This window comes from Hyla sarda, chromosome 2 (assembly GCF_029499605.1).
Source record: "Hyla sarda isolate aHylSar1 chromosome 2, aHylSar1.hap1, whole genome shotgun sequence".
Lineage (NCBI taxonomy): Eukaryota > Metazoa > Chordata > Amphibia > Anura > Hylidae > Hyla > Hyla sarda.
Genome location: NC_079190.1, coordinates 15,335,002 through 15,358,874, shown reverse-complemented (window position 1 = coordinate 15,358,874; position 23,873 = coordinate 15,335,002). Strand labels below are relative to the sequence as shown.

The 23,873-nt window shown below is 46.1% G+C and overlaps 1 long non-coding RNA gene across 2 annotated transcripts in view; it reads left to right on the top strand.

Annotated features, from left to right (window-relative positions):
• The window catches only part of LOC130357585 (uncharacterized), a 31,410-nt gene that overhangs the window by 3,388 nt on the left and 4,149 nt on the right, over nt 1-23,873 (top strand). The window contains exons 2-3 of one of the 2 annotated variants that reach the window (XR_008889179.1): nt 1,369-1,445; nt 18,102-18,219. This is a non-coding gene — a long non-coding RNA (uncharacterized LOC130357585). Of the gene's footprint in view, nt 1-1,368; nt 1,446-16,057; nt 16,460-18,101; nt 18,220-23,873 lie in introns of those variants that run through there. The other variant, XR_008889180.1, reaches the window with a different exon arrangement.

Sequence of the window (23,873 nt, the reverse complement as noted above, 5' to 3'; positions counted from 1 at the left end):
CCTGGTAATAGCACCAGCTGGTGGATGATGGGGGTGCTACTCCTGGGGCCACAGTGTATGAGGTTTATATTCATAGAGTGTAGTGTATACTAGGGCTGCACGATATGGGAAAAATGTGCGATTGCGATTATGGCCTAAATATTGTGATTTCGATATGTGATGCAATGTAATAAATAAATAGTGAAATCCCCTTATTTCATGTCCAATCTCCTCAATTTTACAACTATTCACCCATTTTATGCCCACCGCCCATTTCACATCTCACCATTTAATTTATATTCCCCCCCCCCCCCTTGTCACATTCTGCCCCTCCCCCTCTTGTCACATTCCACCCCCCTCTTGTCACATTCTGCCCCCCCTCTTGTCACATTCCCCCTCCCCCTTGTTACATATTCCCCCCCTTGTCACATTCTGCTCCCCCTGTCACATATTCCCCCCTCTTGTCACATTCTGCCCCCCCCCCCTTGTTACATATCCCCCCCCTGTTACATATTCCCCCCCCTTGTTACATATTCCCCCCCCCCTTGTCACATTCTGCTCCCCCTGTCACATATTCCCCCCTCTTGTCACATTCTGCCCCCCCCTTGTTACATATCCCCCCCTTGTTACATATCCCCCCCCCCTTGTCACATTCTGCTCCCCCTGTCACATTCTGCACCCCTCTTGTCACGTTCTGCCCCCCCCCCCCCAATCTGCCCCCCCCCCCATCACATTCCCCCTCCCCCTTTAACATTCTGCCCCCTCCACCCCTTGTCACATATTCCCCTAGGTTTGTGTGTGTTAGCAGACCTTTGAAGACTTTTACCTTTCAGCCAATCACTGGCTTGACATGTGACACCGCTGCGGCCAGTGATTGGCTGAAGGTAAAGGTCCTTCAGCTTGTATAGAGACACCGGGACCGCACGGAGGTGTACAGCTGCAGGGACCGGGAAGAGGTGAGCATAATGTTTTTATTATTTTTTATCCCTGCGGCCTTTACTTAGATCAGTGTTTCTCTACCAGGGTGCCTCCAGCTGTTGTGAAACTACAAGTCCCAGCATGCCCGGACAGCTTTTGGCTGTCCGGGCATGCTGGGAGTTGTAGTTTCATAACAGCTGGAGGCACCCTGGTTGGGAAACACAGACTTTTAATATTTAAATTTGTTTTTTCTGCCCTGGTCGGCCCACGCTGCAGCCGCACACGGGATCTGCCCGGGCAGATAATCGCAAATTTTCCCGGGGGACATATCGATATATGGCTAAAAAGCAAAAATCGTGATTCAATTGTTTTTGCGATATATCATGCAGCCCTAGTGTATACTAGTTTATTATATTTAGAGGATACAGTGTCTGGCAGGTTTATAATAATAATAATTATTTTCATATATAGGATGAGAATGCGCTGACATAGTGAGGAGACGTCTGGGCGTCACATTCTGCAGAGAGAACATTTAGCTGGACCCGGTGGTATGTTCCATCTGAATTAGATAAGGAAATTGTTACGCCGAGCGCTCCGGGTCCCCGCTCCTCCCCGGAGCGCTCGCAACATCCTCGCAATCGCAGCGCCCCGGTCAGACCTGCTGACCGGGTGCGCTGCGATACCTCTCCCAGCCGGGATGCGATTCGCGATGCGGGTGGCGCCCGCTCGCGATGCGCACCCCGGCTCCCGTACCTGACTCGCTCTCAGTCGGTCCTGTCCCGGCGCGCGTGGCCCCGCTCCTTAGGGCGCGCGCGCGCCGGGTCTCTACGATTTAAAGGGCCACTGCGCCGCTGATTGGCGCAGTTGGCTTAATCAGACAATTCACCTGTGCACTTCCCTATTTAACCTCACTTCCCCTTCCCTTCCTTGCCGGATCTTGTTGCCATCGTGCCAGTGAAAGCGTTTCCCAGTGTGTTCCTAGCCTGTGTTCCAGACCTCCTGCCGTTGCCCCTGACTACGATCCTTGCTGCCTGCCCCGACCTTCTGCTACGTCCGACCTTGCTCTTGTCTACTCCCTTGTACCGCGCCTATCTTCAGCAGTCAGAGAGGTTGAGCCGTTGCTAGTGGATACGACCTGGTTGCTACCGCCGCTGCAAGACCATCCCGCTTTGCGGCGGGCTCTGGTGAACACCAGTAGCAGCTTAGAACCGGTCCACTAGCACGGTCCACGCCAATCCCTCTCTGGCACAGAGGATCCACCTCCTGCCAGCCGAATCGTGACAGAAATACTATAGAGAAGACATCACCTGTAATCACTGATATCATTGTGTATTCTCCTCACTATAGAGAAGATGTCACCTGCAGTCACTGATATCATTGTGTATTCTCCTCACTATAGGGAAGACGTCACCTGTAGTCACTGATATCATTATGTATTCTCCTCACTATAGAGAAGACGTCTCCTGTAATCACTGATATCATCCTGTATTCTCCTCACTATAGAGAAGACTTCACCTGTAGTCACTGATATCATCCTGTATTCTCCTCACTATAGAGAAGATATCACCTGTAGTCACTGATATCATTGTGTATTCTCCTCACTATAGAGAAGACGTCACCTGTAGTCACTGATATCATTGTGTATTCTCCTCACTATAGAAAATACGTCACCTGTAGTCACTGATATCATTGTGTATTCTCCTCACTATAGAGAAGATGTCACCTGTAGTCACTGATATCATTGTGTATTCTCCTCACTATAGAGAAGACGTCACCTGTAGTTACTGATATCATTGTGTATTATCCTCACTATAGAGAAGACGTCACCTGTAGTCACTGATATCATTGTGTATTGTCCTCACTATAGAGAAGACGTCACATGTAGTCACTGATATCATTGTGTATTCTCCTCACTATAGAGAAGACGTCACCTGTAGTCACTGATATCATTGTGTATTCTCCTTATTATAGAGAAGACGTCACCTGTAGTCACTGATATCATTGTGTATTCTCCTCACTACAGAGAAGACGTCACCTGTAGTCACTGATATCATTATGTATTCTCCTCACTATAGAGAAGACGTCTCCTGTAATCACTGATATCATCCTGTATTCTCCTCACTATAGAGAAGACTTCACCTGTAGTCACTGATATCATCCTGTATTCTCCTCACTATAGAGAAGAAGTCACCTGTAGTCACTGATATCATTGTGTATTCTCCTCACTATAGAGAAGACGTCACCTGTAGTCACTGATATCATCCTGTATTCTCCTCACTATAGAGAAGACGTCACCTGTAGTCACTGATATCATTGTGTATTCTCCTCACTATAGAGAAGATGTCACCTGTAGTCACTGATATCATTGTGTATTCTCCTCACTATAGAGAAGACGTCACCTGTAGTCACTGATATCATTGTGTATTCTCCTCACTATAGAGAAGACGTCACCTGTAGTCACTGATATCATTGTGTATTCTCCTCACTATAGAGAAGACGTCACATGTAGTCACTGATATCATTGTGTATTCTCCTCACTATAGAGAAGATGTCACCTGTAGTCACTGATATCATTGTGTATTCTCCTCACTATAGAGAAGACGTCACCTGTAGTCACTGATATCATTGTGTATTCTCCTCACTATAGAGAAGATGTCACCTGTAATCACTGATATCATTGTGTATTCTCCTCATTATAGAGAAGATGTCACCTGTAGTCACTGATATCATTGTGTATTCTCCTCACTATAGAGAAGACGTCACCTGTAATCACTGATATCATTGTGTATTCTCCTCACTATAGAAAATACGTCACCTGTAGTCACTGATATCATTGTGTATTATCCTCACTATAGAGAAGACGTCACCTGTAGTCACTGATATTGTGTATTCTCCTCACTATAGAGAAGACGTCTCCTGTAGTCAGATATCCTTGTGTATTCTCCTCACTATAGAGAAAACGTCACCTGTAGTCACTGATATTATTGTGTATTCTCCTCACTATAGAGAAGATGTCACCTGTAATCACTGATATCATTGTGTATTCTCCTCACTATAGAAAATACGTCACCTGTAGTCACTGATATCATCATGTATTATCCTCACTATAGAGAAGACGTCACCTGTAGTCACTGATATTGTGTATTCTCCTCACTATAGAGAAGACGTCTCCTGTAGTCACAGATATCCTTGTGTATTATCCTCACTATAGAGAAGACGTCACCTGTAGTCACTGATATTATTGTGTATTCTCCTCATTATGTCCTATCAGAGCTGTAGTCACTTGTAAGTTCTGCAGTTAAGATGAGTGAAACTACAACTCCCAGCATAACCTTACCACTGCATAAAGGGGTACTCCGCCTGGTCCCACTGCTGGGGAGCCCCGGGACGTCACCTGTAGTCACTGATATCATTGTGTATTCTCCTCACTATAGAGAAGACGTCACCTGTAGTCACTGATATCATTGTGTATTCTCCTCACTATAGAGAAGACGTCACCTGTAGTCACTGATATCATTGTGTATTCTCCTCACTATAGAGAAGACGTCACCTGTAGTCACTGATATCATTGTGTATTCTCCTCACTATAGAGAAGATGTCACCTGTAGTCACTGATATCATTGTGTATTCTCCTCACTATAGAGAAGACGTCACCTGTAGTCACTGATATCATTGTGTATCACTGATATTATTGTGTATTCTCCTCATTATATCCTATCAGAGCTGTAGTCACTTGTAAGTTCTGCAGTTAAGATGAGTGAAACTACAACTCCCAGCATAACCTTACCACTGCATAAAGGGGTACTCCGCCTGGTCCCGCTGCTGGGGAGCCCCGGGATCCCCGCTGCGGCACTGCGATATCATTACAGCACAGAGCGAGTTCACTCTGCACGTAATGACGGGCAATACAGGGGCCGGAGCATCGTTACGTCACGGCCCACCCCTTTCAATACAAGTCTATGGAAGGGGGCGTGGCGGTCATCCCGCCCCCATCCATAGACTTGCATTAAGGGGACGGGCCGTGATGTCACGAGGGGCGGAGCCGTGATGTCACGCTGCTCCGTCCCCTGTATCGCCCGTCATTACGCACAGAGTGAACTCGCTCTGTGCTGTAATGATAGCGGGGTGCCACAGCGGGGATCCCGGGGCTCCCCACCAGCTGGACCGCGTCGATCTGACATCTTGTAAATTACTTACTTGAAGGATTCAGATTTTAACTTCCTGGCACCAGTTGATTCAAAAGAAAATAATTTCCAGTGGAGTACCCATTTAAGTAATTCTGGGAGTTGTAGTTTTAAATGGTGAAAACCTCTTTAGCGCTTTTTAGTTCTTGTCACCTGAAACATGTGCAATGCTGCAATTTTATGGTTTTCATATGAAAAACTGTTTACAAGTAAAATGTTTTATTTTAACATTCTATTTTATTATTTTTAATTTTTGGTCAGAAAGCTGATTGGGGGGCTGGGGAGGAGGGATTGTAATTAGACGACTGTAGAATATCCAAAATTATCTGGTCAAGTAAAATGTTGCATGCAAAAATCCTTCAACAGGTAGATTGTCGGAAAAAGAGGGGGATCAGAGGGCGGAGCCAGTGGGCGGGGTCAAGGGGGCGGCAAAATAAGCTTTCGCCTAGGGTGGCAAAAATCCTTGCACCGGCCCTGATCAGACGGCCTGCTCTTTACCATGTCCTGCTGCTTCTGCCATTGCTGCAGTTTCCCCTCTGTCCTCTAGGGGCTGCACATGAGCACTAGCTGAAACTGATAGGGCCAGTGTGCACTCTCTATTAGATTCCCAGCCAATTCCTGCCTGGCACCACCTATAAAAGAGCACTCCTCCCTTCCTGTGGTGACTGAGCAATATTGTAGGTTTCTACAGCGAAGGTCCCTGGCTGCGGTGTTCCGGTCTCTAGTATTGCTGCGTTCCTGTGTTCCAGTCTGCTGCACCTGAGCTTTCCTGCTCTGCTGTTGTTACAGCACCTGCCTGCTAAGTCACCTAATTCAGCGCTGCTGCGTCTGACGCCTTCTATTGCATCTTTTTTGCCCCATTCTGCAAGTTAGACCAGCAGCCACTTGTGGCACAGTCAGTCCACATCTGTAGGGTGTGACACACAATAGAGGACAGTGCACTGTGTATAGTAGATGTCACAATAGAGGACAATGCACTGTATAGAGTAGATTAAACAATAGACGACAGTGCACTTTGTATAGGTAGATAACACAATAAAGGACAGTGCACTGTGTATGGTAGATAACACAATAGAGGAGAGTACACCACAAGTCAAGCAATACTAGTCTATGGATGTGGGAGAGGGAGCTCCGACCACCAGCTCTGGGGAACTGCTAATGATAGATGAAGCCTGCAGAGAAGAAATTTGCTTAAAAATACCATATACAATTTATGTAATGGCCAGAAATAGTGCTGCTTCTCATGTACACACACAGAGCCGCTTATCTAGAAAAGTCACCTGAAATGACAGGTAATGCATTAACTCCCTGACTTTTGCAGTCCTGTGTGGATTATAGCATATGCTCTGTGCATTTGTACAGAGAGGTTTGGGTGTTTTTGGTCTAGCTTTGTCCCGATGTCTTCAGTTGTTTTAATATATTGCTTATGCTGTAAAACTCAGTTTACCTGACTGCATAGTTGCTAAAATTTTTTTTACATTTCTGTTCAACCTTTCTTTGTCTCTGGGTCCTAGTGCCTGTCTATTGCCCTGCTAGGGAAGTTAAAGTGGTACTCCACTGGAAAACATTTTCTTTTAAATCAACTGGTGCCAGAAAGTTTAACAGGTTTGTAAATTACTTCTATTAAAAAATCTCAATTCTTCCAGTACTTATCAGCTGCTGTAGAATCCACAGGAAGTTCTTTTCTTTTTGAATTCTTTCTCTTTCTGACCACAAGTGCTCTCTGCTGACACCTCTGTCCATGTCAGGAACTGTCCAAAGCAAAAGAGGTTGGCTATGGGGATTTGCTCCTACACAGAGGTGTCAGCAGAGAGCACTGTGGTCAGACAGAAAGGAAATTCAAAAAGAAAAGAACTTCCTCTGGTGCATACAGCAGCCAATAAGTACTGGAAGGATTGGGATTTTTTTAATAAAAGTAATTTACAAATCTGTTCAACTTTCAAGCACCAGTTGATTTAAAAGAAAATGGTTGCCAGTGGAGTGCCACTTTAAAGATCAGGGTTATCATATGGATAGTAGGGTTGTTAAAGGGGTAGTCCAGGAAAAAACTTTTTGTTATATATCAACTGGCTCCAGAAAGTTGAACATTTTTGTAAATTACTTCTATTAAAAAAATCTTAATCCTTTCAGTACTTATGAGCTTCTGAAGTTGAGTTGTTCTTTTCTGTCTAAATCCTCTCTGATGACACGTGTCTCGGGAACCGCCCAGTTTAGAAGAGCTTTGCTATGGGGATTTGCTTCCAAACTGGGCGTTTCCCGAGACACGTGTCATCAGAGATTACTTAGACAGAAAAGAACAACCTTAACTTCAGAAGCTCATAAGTACTGAAAGGATTAAGATTTTTTTATAGAAGTAATTTACAAATCTGTTTAACTTTCTGGAACCAGTTGATATATAAAAAACAGTTTTTTCCTGGATAACCCCTTTAAGTATAGTGGAAAAAGTTTAAAATACAGGGAAAGAGCTAGTGAAAAATATTTTAAGCCTGTCTGCTTCTCATACATAACAGGGAATCAGTCACAGGGCTAAATAAGATCTTATGGACATGAAGACACAAGCACCGGTGGGCCTTCAAGTGAACACCTGAGGGGGAAGAGCATTAACACTTAGAGGGGTACTCCACTGGAAAACACTTTTTTTTTTTTTTTTTTTTTTTTTTTTTAAATCAACTGATGCCAGAAAGTTAAACAGATTTGTAAATTACTTCTATTAAGAAATCTTAATCCTTCCAGTACTTATCCGCTGCTGTTATGATCAACAGGAAGTTCTTTTCTTTTTAAATTTCCTTTCTGTCTGACCACAGTGCTCTCTGCTGACACCTCTGTCCATTTTAGGAACTGTCCAGAGTAGGAGAAAATCCCCATAGAAAGCCTATCCTGCTCTGGACAGTTCCTTAAATGGACAGAGGTGTCAGCAGAGAGCACTGTGGTCAGACAGAAAGGAAATTCAATAAGAAAAGAACTTCCTCTGGAACTTACAGCAGCTGATAAGTACTAGAAGGATTAAGATTTTTTAATAGAAGTAATTTACAAATCTGTTTAACTTTCTGGCACCAGTTGATTTTAAATTATTATTTTTTTCCCCCTTTAAATATAACACAGCATGGCGCTTTACAACAGGTGTCGAAATTTTGTTGACGAATGACTAGTGCGGCACTGTGCAGTACAGTGCATTATAGTAATATTTTCTATATTAGACTAATTTTAAATGTCTCAATAAAGGCGCTGTTGTTCTCTTGGCTCTCTGCAAATTATAGAAGAGCAATAGGAAATAAAGCTTCCTGTTCCATCCTCATAGCGCCCGTCTCCAGCGCAAGACCTACTGTAATAGTTATATACGGCGGGGAAAACGGGCACTCAGAAAGCTATTCTGGTGTCTAATTTAAAATGAAACTTATTTAGAAAAATTGTGCAGAAAAAATGAGGAAACTTGTTGTATGCTTTAGAAAACTTTACAGCACAAACATTCTCATATTGCCACTAGATGGCAGTATTTTCCCTATAGATATAACCTCTCTGTACTATAATACTGTGTTTTTCCAAACAGTGTGTCTCCAGCTGTTGCAAAACCCGGACATACTGGGAGTTGTAGTCTTGCAGCAGCTGGAGACACACTGTTTGGAGAAAACTGTTATAATATAACATAATATACCAAATCTGACCTTTACAGCAGACACTTCAATCAGAAAAGGATTTTAATAGGAGACTGTAGTGAGCATGCTCTGTGAGCAGAGAGGGGGGGGGGGGGCTGAGCTGCCTACATCACCTACTATCAATATTCTTGTACATAGGGGCAGTGTTATAGTAGTTATTGTGCGAAAGAATAGAAAAAGAAGTTTTAGCACTCACCATAAAATTTAGCTTTTATTGATTCATCTCTAAAAATTGCCGACCTTCGGCACGAAAGGGGGAGTGAACCGCAGAGCCGAAGCTGAGCGGAGTGACGGCTACAAGCCTTGTTTCGTGGTCTTCCTGCTTCCTCTGGCCTCATTGCTAGATGCTCCCGGAAGCAAGCGCCTCTGTGCACAGGATCCATTGACACTCCCGTTGTCTCAATCTGCACTCCCGCTCCGAGCTGTCAGTTGTCACTATCTCCAAACCCCAAAAAAGTATGTTGGTTCCCATCACCGTTGTGTTTTTTCCTTCATATGTTCTATGAGCCTTGCTGATCCTAGCCCCGTTATTAAGAAGCCATTATGCTCCCTGAAATGGGAAAGAAGGCATCTCTTCGTAGATCTGATATAGTAGAAGTTGCAGGGGCACAAGATGGCCAGGACCGGCATTAGGGCGGGGCAAACCAGGCAATTGCCCTGGGCCCCAACCCCCAGGGGGCCCCCTGCCGGTTGCTCAGTAGGGGGGGCAACTGTTTTAAAGAGGCCGCAGCGCCGCTGCTTGTTAAAGATTAGCAGCTGGCCGCAGCCACTTTAAAACAGTGACCAGCGGCGGCTCCTGTGGGCCCGGACACTCCTGCTTTTTCTACTTTTCATATTTCCTTACCTGGCCGCGCTCGGCAGGCTCAGGTAATGCGGTGGGTCTTATGGTCTGTGTGGATAATATGACGAGTGACGTCTCATACCGGCTCCTCTGCGAGGTGTTAGGGACGTCACTCATAATTTCCTGCAGGTAATGAGGAGTGACGTCCCTAACACCTCGCAGAGGAGCCGGCATGAGACGTCATATTATCCACACAGCCCATAAGACCCACCGCATTACCTGAGCCTGCCGAGCGCGGCCAGGTAAGGAAATATGAAAAACAGAAAAGGTAGGGGGAGCAATGAGCAGGGGAACTGTACTGCCAACCCTACGTGGGGGGAACTATACTGCCTACCTAATGTGGGGGAACTATACAAAAATATAAAGTTGTACTATTCTGATCCCTGTAACCCTGTAACTGTGATTTGGGGTTTTAATCGGTACCATTTTTGTTTTGATGGGACTTTTCAGTTGCTTTTTAGATATTTTTTTTTATGGTATTTGAAGTGACCAAAAATTTGCAAATCTGGTTAGTGCACTATTACGACTTTTGGGGCTCCACTTTAGATTTTGCCCAGGGCCACGCTTAGCCTAAAACTGGCCCTGAAGTTCGCATGGACCACCCACTCTGACCTGCAGCATATAAAGTCCTTTATGGTGACCTCTGTGCCTCCCAGTTTGTAATACATTTGCCGCATCTAAAATTTGAGATTTTCCTAGTATAATGACGGAAAATTGGGATTTTATAAAGACAGGAGGCGAGTATCAATGCATATTCCTTCTTTATTTTGCCCAATAGCAGAAAGAAATGCAAGTGTTAACATCATAAAAGAAAAAATGCTGCTATCTAGGTACCTAGCAACCATAGTGACTCCCCTTTCCCTCCTCCACCAATGACAACACAGGGAGTCCTATATAAACTGGCTGCAGCTCCTCCTCCTCCTCTTTCTTTACGACAAGCAGCCTCCTAGTAGAAAAAAAAACCATCTCACGAACGCCAGAACACCACCCGGAACAGGAACCCGTCTGTCCATCGCAGATCTGGAACTAATCACCGATATTCGGCCAACTCCAATGATGCGAATCCAACTGGAAACAGCGACGTCAACTGGAAACCATGTCACCAACGGGTAACCTCAACAATAGAACCTCCAGCTGATTAGGAATTCTTCAATATCCTGAAACAGAAAACACAGAAAATGGAATAGGGCAGGGAACAATGGGAGGGATGATACTCGCCTCCTGTCTTTATAAAATCCCAATTTTCCGTCATTATACTAGGAAAATCTAAAATTTTATCACAGACAGGAGGCTCGTATCAGATGCATGTTCAAAGCATAGATAATAAACAATTCATAATAAACAACACTCTAAACGTATTCACAGCACAGACATAGATACATGTTGAGTAGGCTTAAAGTAAAACATCCGAAAAACATCCTCCGACGACCAATCGGCCGCCTTTAGAATCTCGGCAAGCGAACCTCCCGACTGAAAAGCTTTGGTCGCCATCGCACTCCTAGTGGAATGCGCTTTAAAAATCGACACATCGATCCCCGCCAGCACCATCGTCTGTTTCACCCAGCGGGCTAACGTAGGAGGAGAAACAGGTAAGTGCGGGGAACAAAAAGAAATCAAAAGTTGCGAATTCCGCACAGAACGAAACTCAACGGTCTTTTGCTCATAAGACCGGAGACACCGAACCTCACACAATTTCGGATGCGACGGGAAAGACGGATAAAAAAACGAGCGCAGATTAGTTTTAGTACGTCGACAAACAGAAAACCGAACCCCATCAGGGGTAAACTGTCTCCGTGAGATGTCTAGGGCGCATACGTCCGAAATGTGTTTGATGGAGATAAGACACAACAACATAGTCAGTTTAAAAGAAAGATGCTTAAACGACAGGTCATCGTTATCGTCCCACATCTCAAACATGCGTATCACTAAGGAAACATCCCAAGTAACCTGATACCGAGAGGAAGGCGGTCTTCTAAACCGAATTCCCCTCAAGAGGCGACATATAACAGGGTGCTGGCCGATCAGCAAACCATCCACCAGGGAATGATGAGCAGAAATGGCCGACCGATACACATTGATCGTGCGGTAAGCCTTACCCACATCAAACGAATCCGATAAAAAATGTATGATCTCCGCTAAAGGGGCGCAAACGGGATCCAGATCCCGTTGTGCGCACCAACGTAACCAAAATCCCCAGGCAGATCGATAAGCCGATCTGGTACCCGGAGCCCATGCCTCATTAATGAGGTCGCTAGCTGTTTGCGAAATGCGTCCCCCAAATGACTATGACCCGAAATTAGCCAATCCATCAATGGCAACTGATCAAGGAGAATCAAAGGATGAGGTTCTCCCTTGGGATCCCGAAGCAATGAGGGAAGATTCGGACACAGTCTCGGTACATCTATGGTCAACCCCAGAATCTGGGGAAACCACGATTGGGTCGGCAACCACGGGGTGATCAACACCAGAGTCGCCTTCTGATTCTCCGTCTCCCAGAGTACTCTGGGGATCAAGGCGAATGGCGGGAAGGCATAAAGTGTGTCCTGCGGCCAATGTTGAATAAACGCGTCCGTGGCCGCGGCCTCCGGGTCCGGTCGCCAACCGAAAAACAGATCCAATTGACGATTGAGCCGAGAAGCGAATAAGTCCAAGGCCAACGGTCCCCACAATGACTGTATTGAGCGGAAACAGATGGGTCCAGCGTCCACCTTATTGTCAATTGACGTTCTAGGACACTCCGCCCTGAGTTTATTACGATTTGTGCGATCCATCAACTTCCTCAGCCAGGCCGCAATATAGCTTGACACCTGGGGAAGAAAGCCTGGAGTATGGAGTACCAACCCCAGGCGAAAGCAAATAGATAGATAATGAGGAAATCAAAGGAATATAAGACAATATATATAAGATATAAAATATAGCAAGATATACTATAACAATCAAGACCACCCAGGACCTAGGGGACAGTGCAGGAAAGCAAATCCCATAAAACAAGGGACCCCGGGCAGATAACAGTAAGGATGAGGGAGACACTTATCTGTACACGCTGCTGCTATTGACCAGAAAGAAAGAGGAGGAGCTGCAGCCAGTTTATATAGGACTCCCTGTGTTGTCATTGGTGGAGGAGAGAAAGGGGAGTCACTATGGTTGCTAGGTACCTAGATACCAGCATTTTTTCTTTTATGTTATTAACGCTTGCATTTCTTTCTGCTATTGGGCAAAATAAAGAAGGAATATGCATCTGATACGAGCCTCCTGTCTGTGATAAAATTGCCTTTTAACTTATTGTCTATGAGCCAATTTTTTAGTAAAAGGAGTCTTAGCGACCAGTCTAAATACCTAGACAAGTACTCTTGTAACGGTGCTGGATGTGGGTCCACTGACATGAGTGGCTGATGACATGGGCCGTATTGGGGAGCGGAGTCTAAGGTGCCGCTGGTCTTCACCAGAGCCCGCCGCAAGGCAGGATGGATTTGCTGCGACAGGCGACACCCAGGTCGATACCCCCAATATGGCTCGACCATATAGGTAGCTGGGCGAGGCAAAGTACAGTAGGATGAGGCAAAGGCGTAGTCGGACTTAGCAGAAGGTCAAGGAAGGTGGCAAAGGTGCGGAGTCAAATAACTTAGTGGAAGGGTCAGAACTCGGGAAAGGCAAACAGACAGTATGGAACGCTTAATCTCAGGCAAATTGCACTGAAGATCCAGCAGGGAAGAGTGGGAGGTGAAGGGACTTATAGAATAGTGTCAGGTGTTTCACATAATTATGGGCATACTGGCCCTTTAAATTCCAGAGCTCTGGCGCGCGCGCCCTAGGAGACGGGGACACGCGTGCCGGATCTGAGAGGCAGAAGCAGCAGAGAAGTGTGGTAAGTGACAGGCTGGGATTTGCATGCGGGCACTTCCCGCAATGCGAATCTCATCCCCGCCAGCAGCATGGGAGAGGGGGACAGTGCGCTCACAGCCAAGGGTAATGGCCGGAGCGCAAGATGTAACAACTTCAATGGTGACCCAATGCCTGCCACTATCGGTCTCCCGGGTGGCGAGACCAAACATTTATGGGTTTTAGGTAAAAAGTACCACTGAGGCTTTTTAGTCCTGTTTGGTATCAGCTTCTCTGCTTTATTTTTACTCTGGATGCCTCTTTCCACATTCTTATGTAGAAATGTCCTCAACTTAATTTTGGCAGGGGGATCTGAGCTTAGAGGTATATACACATCTGTGTTATTCAGTTGCCTTAGCGCTTTAGTTTCATAGTATTTTTCCGACATTCCCACCACGAAATTGTCAGCCTTTTTATAACAAGGTCCCTTCGTGATTTCAGCCATATCAAGGCCTGCTGTTCTTTCTCTGTGAGGTTACTGGGGGTAGAAGGGTACAGTAATACTTTGACTTCTCTATTGACTCCCGCCACTGGGGACCCCCGATATCTTGCATTCGGCACCCACCTCTTTGAGCTGCACGCCACGCTGCCAGCACACAAACTGCCGGGTGCCGACCACAGGGCCGGAGTATTGTGATGTCACTACTCCACCCCCGTGTGACGCCACCACCCGCCCCCGCTATGCAAGTCTATGGGAGGGGGCCTGACGTGAGGTGGGTGCCGAATGCAAGATTGTGGGGGTCCCCAGCGGTGGGACCACTGCGGTCAGACATCTTTTCCCCTATCCTTTGGATAGGGGATAAGATGTCTTAGGGCCGGAGTACCCCTTTAAAGATACAAATTACTTTTTGCAACTGCTGGAGGACCTACAGTGGGAAGAAGGCTACAACTTAGGGACTATTGATGTAGAGAGTCTCTACATGAGGATACCCCAGAAATTGGGGGTCCAGGTAGTAGGAGACTTCTTAAAAAGTGCCAAAAAAAAGTGATGAATTTGTGGAGTTAGTTACATGGAATTGATTCTAAACAATAACTGCTTCATTTTGACGACATGTGGTATACACAGAAGTCTGGTACCGCGATGGGCACGCCAGTGCCTGCATATTCGCCAATCTGTTCCTTGCTGCATTAGAGGAGCAGATGATTTATAGTTCGTCCAATCCCTTCCTACAATGTATTAAGATATATGTAAGATTTGTCAATGAGGTTTTCATCGCTTGGAACGGCAGTAAAAAACTATTTGACAATTTCCTTCCGTATTTGAATAAAAATAATGATATGAACATGCTGTTCACAAGTCATTTTTCTGATCAAAATATCGAAGTTTTGTATGTGGAGATAATAAATCAGGGCACTTCTCTCACAACAAAAGGTTTCCATAAAAAGAAAATGCTACGAATTCCTACCTGCATTTTGCCAGTAACCATCCACAGCACACAAAAAAAAAGCGCTGCCCTACAGCCAATTCCTCTGGTTAAAAAAGATAAACAGCAATAAAATTGACTTTGAAACACAAGCTCTAGAATTAAAGGAACGTTTATTTTCAAAAGGATACCCAGAAGAGCTGCTGAATGAAGCATTAATAAAAACTGAAAATATCACTCGTGATGAGTTGGTGTTCAAATACAAGAAAGAAGAAAAAACCGGAGAGGAAAAATAATTAAAAAAAAAAGATTTGTCTTCCCATTCCAATACAACTCAATGTCAGATATCATCAAGAAAGCCATACTGAATAACTGGCGCATTTTATAAAGAGATCCAGTATTACAAGAAATAGCTCTAAGAAAACCCCTGATAACATTCGGACACAGTGAGAGCTTAAAGGGGTACTCCGTCGCTAAGAAATCTTATTCCTTTTCCAAAGGATGGGGACCCCCGTGATCTCGCACGCAGCACCCCGTTATAATCAGTCCCTGGAGCATGTTCGCTCCGGGTCTGATTACTGTTGATCATGGGGCCGGAGCATTGTGACGTCACGGCTTATGGGAGGGGGCGTGACCACTGTCACGCCCCCTCCCATAGGATTGCATTGAGGGGGCAGAGTGTGATGTCACAGAGTGTGATGCCCCCGTGATCGCCAGCAATCAGACCTGGAGCGAACATGCTCCGGGGACTGATTATAACGGGGTGCTGCGTGCAAGATCACGGGGGTCCCCGGCAGCGGGACCCCTGCGACCAGGCATCTTATCCCCTATCCTTTGAATAGGAGATAAGATGTCTTAGCACAAGAGTACCCCTTTAAAGAATATGTTAGTGACTTCCACTTTCCGCACGCCTAAAAAAAGTAAAAAAATTGGCTCATAGACAATGAGTTAAAAGGCAATTTTAGATGCGGCAAATGCATCCACTGCCCTCAATTGAAGAAAGGAGACTATTTCAAACTGGGAGGCACAGACATCATCGTAAAGGACTTTATATGCTGCAGGTCAGAGGGGGTGGTCTGTGCCATCTTGTGCTATATCGAATCCACAAAGAGACACCTTCTTTCCCGTTTCAGGGAGCATAAGCTGGGATCAGCAAGGCTCATAGAACATCACGGTGACGGGAACCAACGTACTGTTTTTGGTTTGGAGATAGTGACAGCTGACAGCTCGGAGCGGGAGTGCAGATTGAGACAACGGGAGTGTCAGTGGATCCTGTGCACAGAGGCGCTTGGTATCCTGGGTCTGAACGACAGAAATGAGCTGACTGTATTTTTATGATTATTTCACTCGTATGATCTATTGTTTTAACAGACGTTTATTCTATACCTTTTTTATCATTATTATGAGAAGTTTTTGCATATTTGAATTTTTTGGAATTGGATCCTCCCTCCGGATAGCGATCCTGGATTTCCTGCTAAAGACTTCCGGGAGCATCTAGAAAAGAGGCCAGAGGAAGCGGGAAGACCACAAACAAGGCTTGTAGCCATCACTCCGCTCAGCTACGGCTCTGCGGCTCACATTCCCTTTCGTGCCGGAGGCCGGCGATTTTTAAAGATGAATCAATAAAAGCTACATTTTATGGTGAGTGCTAAAACTACTTATTCAAATTTTTCATATAGTTTGGACATTGTTCTTTTCAGTTTTATGCACCCCATGGCCTAATCTAGACCAAATGCAAGAACGGCAATCCAGCGTGAGTAAGTAGAAAATCCAGACTTTATTAGCTCACGGTAAAGACGGTACAAGCAACCAGCAGATCAGACGTGTTTCAGGCGCATGCGCCCTTCTTCGAAGGGCGCATGCTCCTGAAATGCGTCTGATCTGCTGGTTGCTTGTACCATTTTTACCGTGAGCTAAAAAAAAAAGGTCTGGATTTTCTATTTACCCACGCTGGATTGCCGTTCTTGCATTTGGATTTGTGTGCACCGGTGTCAGGATCCAGATACTGTGAGGATGCTGGTGGTGGATCCAGAGCCCGCTGCACCAGAGCCCGCTGCAAAGCGGAATGGACTTGCAGCGGCAGGTAACCCCCAGGTCGTTCCACCCGATAGCGACTCAACCCCAACTGACGGCTGAGATAGGCGCGGTACAAGGGATTAGGCAAGAGCAAGGTCGGACGTAGCAGAAGGTCAGGGCAGGCAGCAAGGATCGTAGTCAGGGGCAACGGCAGAGGGTCTGGAACACTGGCTTGGGACATACAAGGGAACGCTTTCACTGGCACAATGGCAACAAGATCCGGCAATGCTGGGAAGGGGAAGTGAGGTTTTCTAATGAGGGCACAGGTGTGAGTGCTGATTGAGCCAGGCGCCAATCAGTGGCGCACTCCCCTTTAAATCGCAGAGAGCCGGCGCGCGCCCTAGGGAGCGGGGCCGCGCGCGCCGGGACTGAGCCGACGGGGGACAGGACAGGTGAGGTGACTGGGATGCGAGCCGCGAGCGGGCACGTCCGGCTACGTGGGTCGCATCCCCGCCAGTAACACTGACCGGGGCGCTGCAAGAAGGTGAACGCCGCGAGTGCTCCGGGGAGGAGCGGGGACCCGGAGCGCTCGGCGTAACAACCGGGCTGGGTGCGAATCCGTGTCGGGGGTGTACGGGTGGAGCGAGCTGGACTACATTGCCAGATACTTGCCTAATCTAGACCACCATTGTTTGTTTTGATGGCAAGTGTTACGCATAGTGAGAAGCTTAGCAGTGGCCAGGCAGCCCCACTGCTGCCCGAACAAGCACCTGGCTCTGGGCCGCACCACCCCACAAACAAAGCATCACAGAAACAATGGCCGCCACAGAGAACCACACCAGTGTGAACACCTACCATGTGAACCAGAGGGCTGAGAGAATGTAAGGAGGAAACCATTATGCAGTCTCCTCTGTAGCGGCCATTGTTTCTTTGATGCTTTGTCTGTGGGGTGGAGTGGCCCAGAGCCAGGGGCTTGGTCGGGCAGCATTGGGGCTGCCTGGCTACCATGTCGTCCCACATGGATGCATTGTGTATCAGAGGAGGTGGTCGCCGCCCGGCGCTACGCCAGTGTTAGGTTAGGGACCCACTCTGACTAGGTGGCCTTGAGGTGGCGAGTGGGCTTGTACTTTTTGATCAAAATATATAATAACAACCTGTCATTTTTTTAAATTATGCTGAGAAGCAATTAGATCAAAATACAAATGGTGGATTTGCGGCTATGTTTCTCTGTTTGTGTTGTACATTTATAGTAGTTATATTCTTGTAGAGGAAGCGGGAAGACCGTGAAACAAGGCTTGTTGCCTCTTGTCAGCATAGCCTCGGCTGTGCGCTTTTTTCTCTTTTCCATGCTAGTTGCCGGTGAATTGTAAAGGCTTCATTTCATGGTGAGTGTGAAAGCTTAAATTTTCCTATTTTTTTGCATATTATAGTAGTTATATTCTTGTATATAGGAGGCAGTATTATAGTAGTTATAGTCTTGTATATAGGAGGCAGTATTATAGTAGTTATATTCTTGTATATAGGAGCAGTATTATAGTAGTTATATTCTTGTATATAGGAGCAGTATTATAGTAGTTATATTCTTGTATATAGGGGCAGTATTATAGTAGTTATATTCTTGTATATAGGAGCAGCATTATAGTAGTTATATTCTTGTATATAGGAGCAGTATTATAGTAGTTATATTCTTGTATATAGGAGGCAGTATTATAGTAGTTATATTCTTGTATATAGGAGCAGTATTATAGTAGTTATATTCTTGTATATAGGAGCAGTATTATAGTAGTTATATTCTTGTATATAGGAGCAGCATTATAGTAGTTATATTCTTGTATATAGGAGCAGTATTATAGTAGTTATATTCTTGTATATAGGAGGCAGTATTATAGTAATTATATTCTTGTATATAGGAGCAGTATTATAGTAGTTATATTCTTGTATATAGGAGCAGTATTATAGTAGTTATATCCTTGTATATAGGAGCAGTATTATAGTAGTTATATTCTTGTATATAGGAGCAGTATTATAGTAGTTATATTCTTGTATATAGGAGCATTATTATAGTAGTTATATTCTTGTACATATGAGCAGTATTATAGTAGTTATATTCTTGTATATAGGAGCAGTATTATAGTAGTTATATCCTTGTATATAGGAGCAGTATTATAGTAGTTATATTCTTGTATATAGGAGCAGTATTATAGTAGTTATATTCTTGTATACAGGAGGCAGTATTATAGTAGTTATATTCTTGTATATAGGAGCAGTATTATAGTAGTTATATTCTTGTATATATTAGGCAGTATTATAGTAGTTATATTCTTGTATATAGGAGGCAGTATTATAGTAGTTATATTCTTGTATATAGGAGCAGTATTATAGTAGTTATATTCTTGTATATAGGAGCAGTATTATAGTAGTTATATTCTTGTATATAGGAGCAGCATTATAGTAGTTATATTCTTGTATATAGGAGCAGTATTATAGTAGTTATATTCTTGTATATAGGAGGCAGTATTATAGTAGTTATATTCTTGTATATAGGAGCAGTATTATAGTAGTTATATTCTTGTATATAGGAGCAGTATTATAGTAGTTATATTCTTGTATATATAGGAGCAATATTATAGTAGTTATATTCTTGTACATAGGAGCAGTATTATAGTAGTTATATTCTTGTATATAGGAGCAGTATTATAGTAGTTATATTCTTGTACATAGGAGCAGTATTATAGTAGTTATATTCTTGTATATAGGAGCAGTATTATAGTAGTTGTCACGATGCCGGCTGGCAGGTAGTGGACCCTCTGTGCCAGAGAGGGATTGGCGTGGACCGTGCTAGTGGACCGGTTCTAAGCCACTACTGGTTTTCACCAGAGCCCGCCGCAAAGCGGGATGGTCTTGCTGCGGCGGTAGTGACCAGGTCGTATCCACTAGCAACGGCTCACCTCTCTGGCTGCTGAAGATAGGCGCGGTACAAGGGAGTAGGCAGAAGCAAGGTCGGACGTAGCAGAAGGTCGGGGCAGGCAGCAAGGATCGTAGTCAGGGGCAACGGCAGAAGGTCTGGAAACACAGGCAAGGAACACACAAGGAACGCTTTCACTGGCACTAAGGCAACAAGATCCGGCAAGGGAGTGCAAGGGAAGTGAGGTAATATAGGGAAGTGCACAGGTGAAAACCCTAATTGGAACCACTGCGCCAATCAGCGGCGCAGTGGCCCTTTAAATCGCAGAGACCCGGCGCGCGCGCGCCCTAGGGAGCGGGGCCGCGCGCGCCGGGACAGAACAGACGGGGAGCGAGTCAGGTAGGGGAGCCGGGGTGCGCATCGCGAGCGGGCGCTACCCGCATCGCGAATCGCATCCCGGCTGGCAGCGGGATCGCAGCGCCCCGGGTCAGAGGACGTGACCGGAGCGCTGCAGCGGAGGGAGTGAAGCGAGCGCTCCGGGGAGGAGCGGGGACCCGGAGCGCTCGGCGTAACAGTACCCCCCCCCTTGGGTCTCCCCCTCTTCTTGGAGCCTGAGAACCTGAGGAGCAGACTTTTGTCAAGGATGTTGTCCTCAGGTTCCCAGGATCTCTCTTCAGGACCACAACCCTCCCAGTCTACTAAAAAAAAATTTTTCCCTCTGACCTTTTTGGCAGCCAAAATTTCCTTGACCGAGAAGACGTCCGAGGAGCCGGAAACAGGAGTGGGAGGAACAGATTTGGGAGAAAAACGGTTGAGGATGAGTGGTTTGAGAAGAGAGACGTGAAAGGCATTAGGGATACGAAGAGAAGGAGGAAGAAGAAGTTTATAAGAGACAGGATTAATTTGACACAAAATTTTGAAAGGACCAAGATAGCGTGGTCCCAACTTGTAGCTAGGGACACGGAAGCGGACATATTTAGCGGAGAGCCATACCTTGTCTCCAGGGGAAAAAACGGGGGGAGCTCTTCTTTTCTTATCCGCGAACCTCTTCATGCGTGAAGAAGCCTGTAAGAGAGAATTTTGGGTCTCTCTCCATATAATGGAAAGGTCACGAGAAATTTCATCCACAGCGGGCAGACCAGAGGGCAAGGGGGTAGGGAGGGGGGGAAGAGGGTGACGGCCGTACACCACGAAAAATGGGGATTTGGAGGAAGATTCAGAGACCCTGAAGTTATACGAGAATTCGGCCCATGGAAGGAGATCTGCCCAGTCATCCTGGCGGGAGGAAACAAAATGTCGCAAATAATCACCCAGGATCTGGTTAATTCTTTCTACTTGTCCATTGGACTGGGGATGATATGCAGAGGAAAAATTTAATTTAATCTTGAGTTGTTTACAGAGAGCCCTCCAGAATTTAGACACGAATTGGACCCCTCTATCCGAGACAATCTGCGTAGGCAACCCGTGAAGACGAAAAATGTGTACAAAAAATTGTTTAGCCAACTGAGGCGCAGAAGGAAGACCAGGAAGAGGGATGAAATGTGCCATTTTGGAGAATCGATCAACGACCACCCAAATAACGGTGTTGCCACGGGAAGGGGGTAAATCAGTAATAAAATCCATACCAATCAGAGACCAAGGCTGTTCGGGGACAGGCAGAGGATGAAGAAAACCAGCGGGCTTCTGGCGAGGAGTCTTATCCCGGGCACAGATAGTGCAGGCTCGCACAAAGTCCCCAACATCCGTCTCCAGAGTCGGCCACCAATAGAAGCGGGAGATGAGTTGCACAGATTTCTTGATGCCCGCATGACCTGCGAGATGGGAGGAGTGACCCCATTTGAGGATTCCGAGGCGTTGGCGTGGAGAAACAAAGGTCTTTCCTGGAGGAGTCTGCCTGATGGAGGCAGGAGAAGTGGAGATCAGGCAGTCAGGTGGAATGATGTGTTGCGGAGGGAGATCAACTTCTGAGGCATCCGAGGAACGAGAGAGAGCATCGGCCCTAATGTTCTTATCGGCAGGACGAAAGTGAATCTCAAAATTAAATCGGGCAAAGAACAGAGACCACCGGGCCTGGCGAGGATTCAGCCGTTGGGCAGACTGGAGGTAGGAGAGGTTCTTGTGGTCGGTGTAGATAATAACAGGAAATCTTGATCCCTCCAGCAGATGCCTCCATTCCTCAAGTGCTAATTTAATGGCTAGAAGCTCTCGATCCCCGATGGAGTAGTTCCTCTCCGCTGGAGAGAAGGTCCTAGAGAAAAAACCACAAGTGACAGCATGCCCGGAAGAATTTTTTTGTAGAAGAACAGCTCCAGCTCCCACTGAGGAGGCATCAACCTCCAATAGGAAGGGTTTGGAAGGGTCAGGTCTGGAGAGCACGGGAGCCGAAGAAAAGGCAGACTTGAGTCGTTTAAAGGAGTCTTCTGCTTGAGGAGGCCAGGACTTGGGATCAGCATTTTTTTTGGTTAAAGCCACGATAGGAGCCACAATGGTAGAAAAATGTGGAATAAATTGCCTGTAATAATTGGCGAACCCCAAAAAGCGTTGGATAGCACGGAGTCCGGAGGGGCGTGGCCAATCTAAGACGGCAGAGAGTTTGTCTGGATCCATCTGTAGTCCCTGGCCAGAGACCAAATATCCTAGAAAAGGAAGAGATTGGCATTCAAACAGACATTTCTCAATTTTGGCATAGAGTTGGTTGTCACGAAGTCTCTGAAGAACCATACGGACATGCTGGCGGTGTTCTTCTAGATTGGCAGAAAAAATTAGGATATCGTCCAGATATACAACAACACAGGAGTATAACAGATCACGAAAAATTTCATTGACAAAGTCTTGGAAGACGGCAGGGGCATTGCACAGTCCAAAGGGCATGACCAGATACTCAAAGTGTCCATCTCTGGTGTTAAATGCCGTTTTCCACTCGTCCCCCTCTCTGATGCGGATGAGGTTATAGGCGCCTCTTAAGTCCAATTTAGTGAAGATGTGGGCACCTTGGAGGCGATCAAAGAGTTCAGAGATGAGGGGTAAGGGGTAGCGGTTCTTAACCGTGATTTTATTAAGACCGCGGTAGTCAATGCAAGGACGTAGGGAGCCATCTTTTTTGGACACAAAGAAAAATCCGGCTCCGGCAGGAGAGGAGGATTTACGGATAAAGCCCTTTTTTAGATTCTCCTGGACGTATTCGGACATGGCAAGAGTCTCTGGGGCAGAGAGAGGATAAATTCTGCCCCGGGGTGGAGTAGTACCCGGGAGGAGGTCGATAGGGCAATCATAAGGCCTGTGAGGAGGTAGAGTCTCAGCTTGTTTTTTGCAGAAAACATCCGCGAAGTCCATATAGGCCTTAGGGAGACCGGTTACTGGAGGAACCACAGAGTTACGGCAAGGGTTACTGGGAACCGGTTTTAGACAGTTCTTGGAACAAGAGGACCCCCAACACTTGATCTCCCCAGTGGACCAATCCAGGGTTGGGGAATGAAGTTGAAGCCAGGGAAGTCCAAGGAGAATCTCCGAGGTGCAATTGGGGAGGACCAAAAGTTCAATCCTCTCATGATGAGATCCGATGCTCATAAGAAGGGGCTCCGTGCGGAAACGTATGGTACAGTCCAATCTTTCATTATTTACACAATTGATGTAGAGGGGTCTGGCGAGACTGGTCACCGGGATGTTGAACCTGTTGACGAGAGAGGCCAAAATAAAATTTCCTGCAGATCCAGAGTCCAAGAAGGCCACTGTAGAGAAGGAGAAGGCAGAGGCAGACATCCGCACAGGCACAGTAAGACGTGGAGAAGCAGAGTAGACATCAAGGACTGTCTCACCTTTGTGCGGAGTCAGCGTACGTCTTTCCAGGCGGGGAGGACGGATAGGACAATCCCTCAGGAAGTGTTCGGTACTAGCACAGTACAGGCAGAGGTTCTCCATACGGCGTCGTGTCCTCTCTTGAGGTGTCAGGCGAGACCGGTCGACCTGCATAGCCTCCACGGCGGGAGGCACAGGAACAGATTGCAGGGGACCAGAGGAGAGAGGAGCCGAGGAGACGAAACGCCTCGTGCGAACAGAGTCCATATCTTGGCGGAGTTCCTGACGCCTTTCAGAAAAACGCATGTCAATGCGAGTGGCTAGGTGAATAAGTTCATG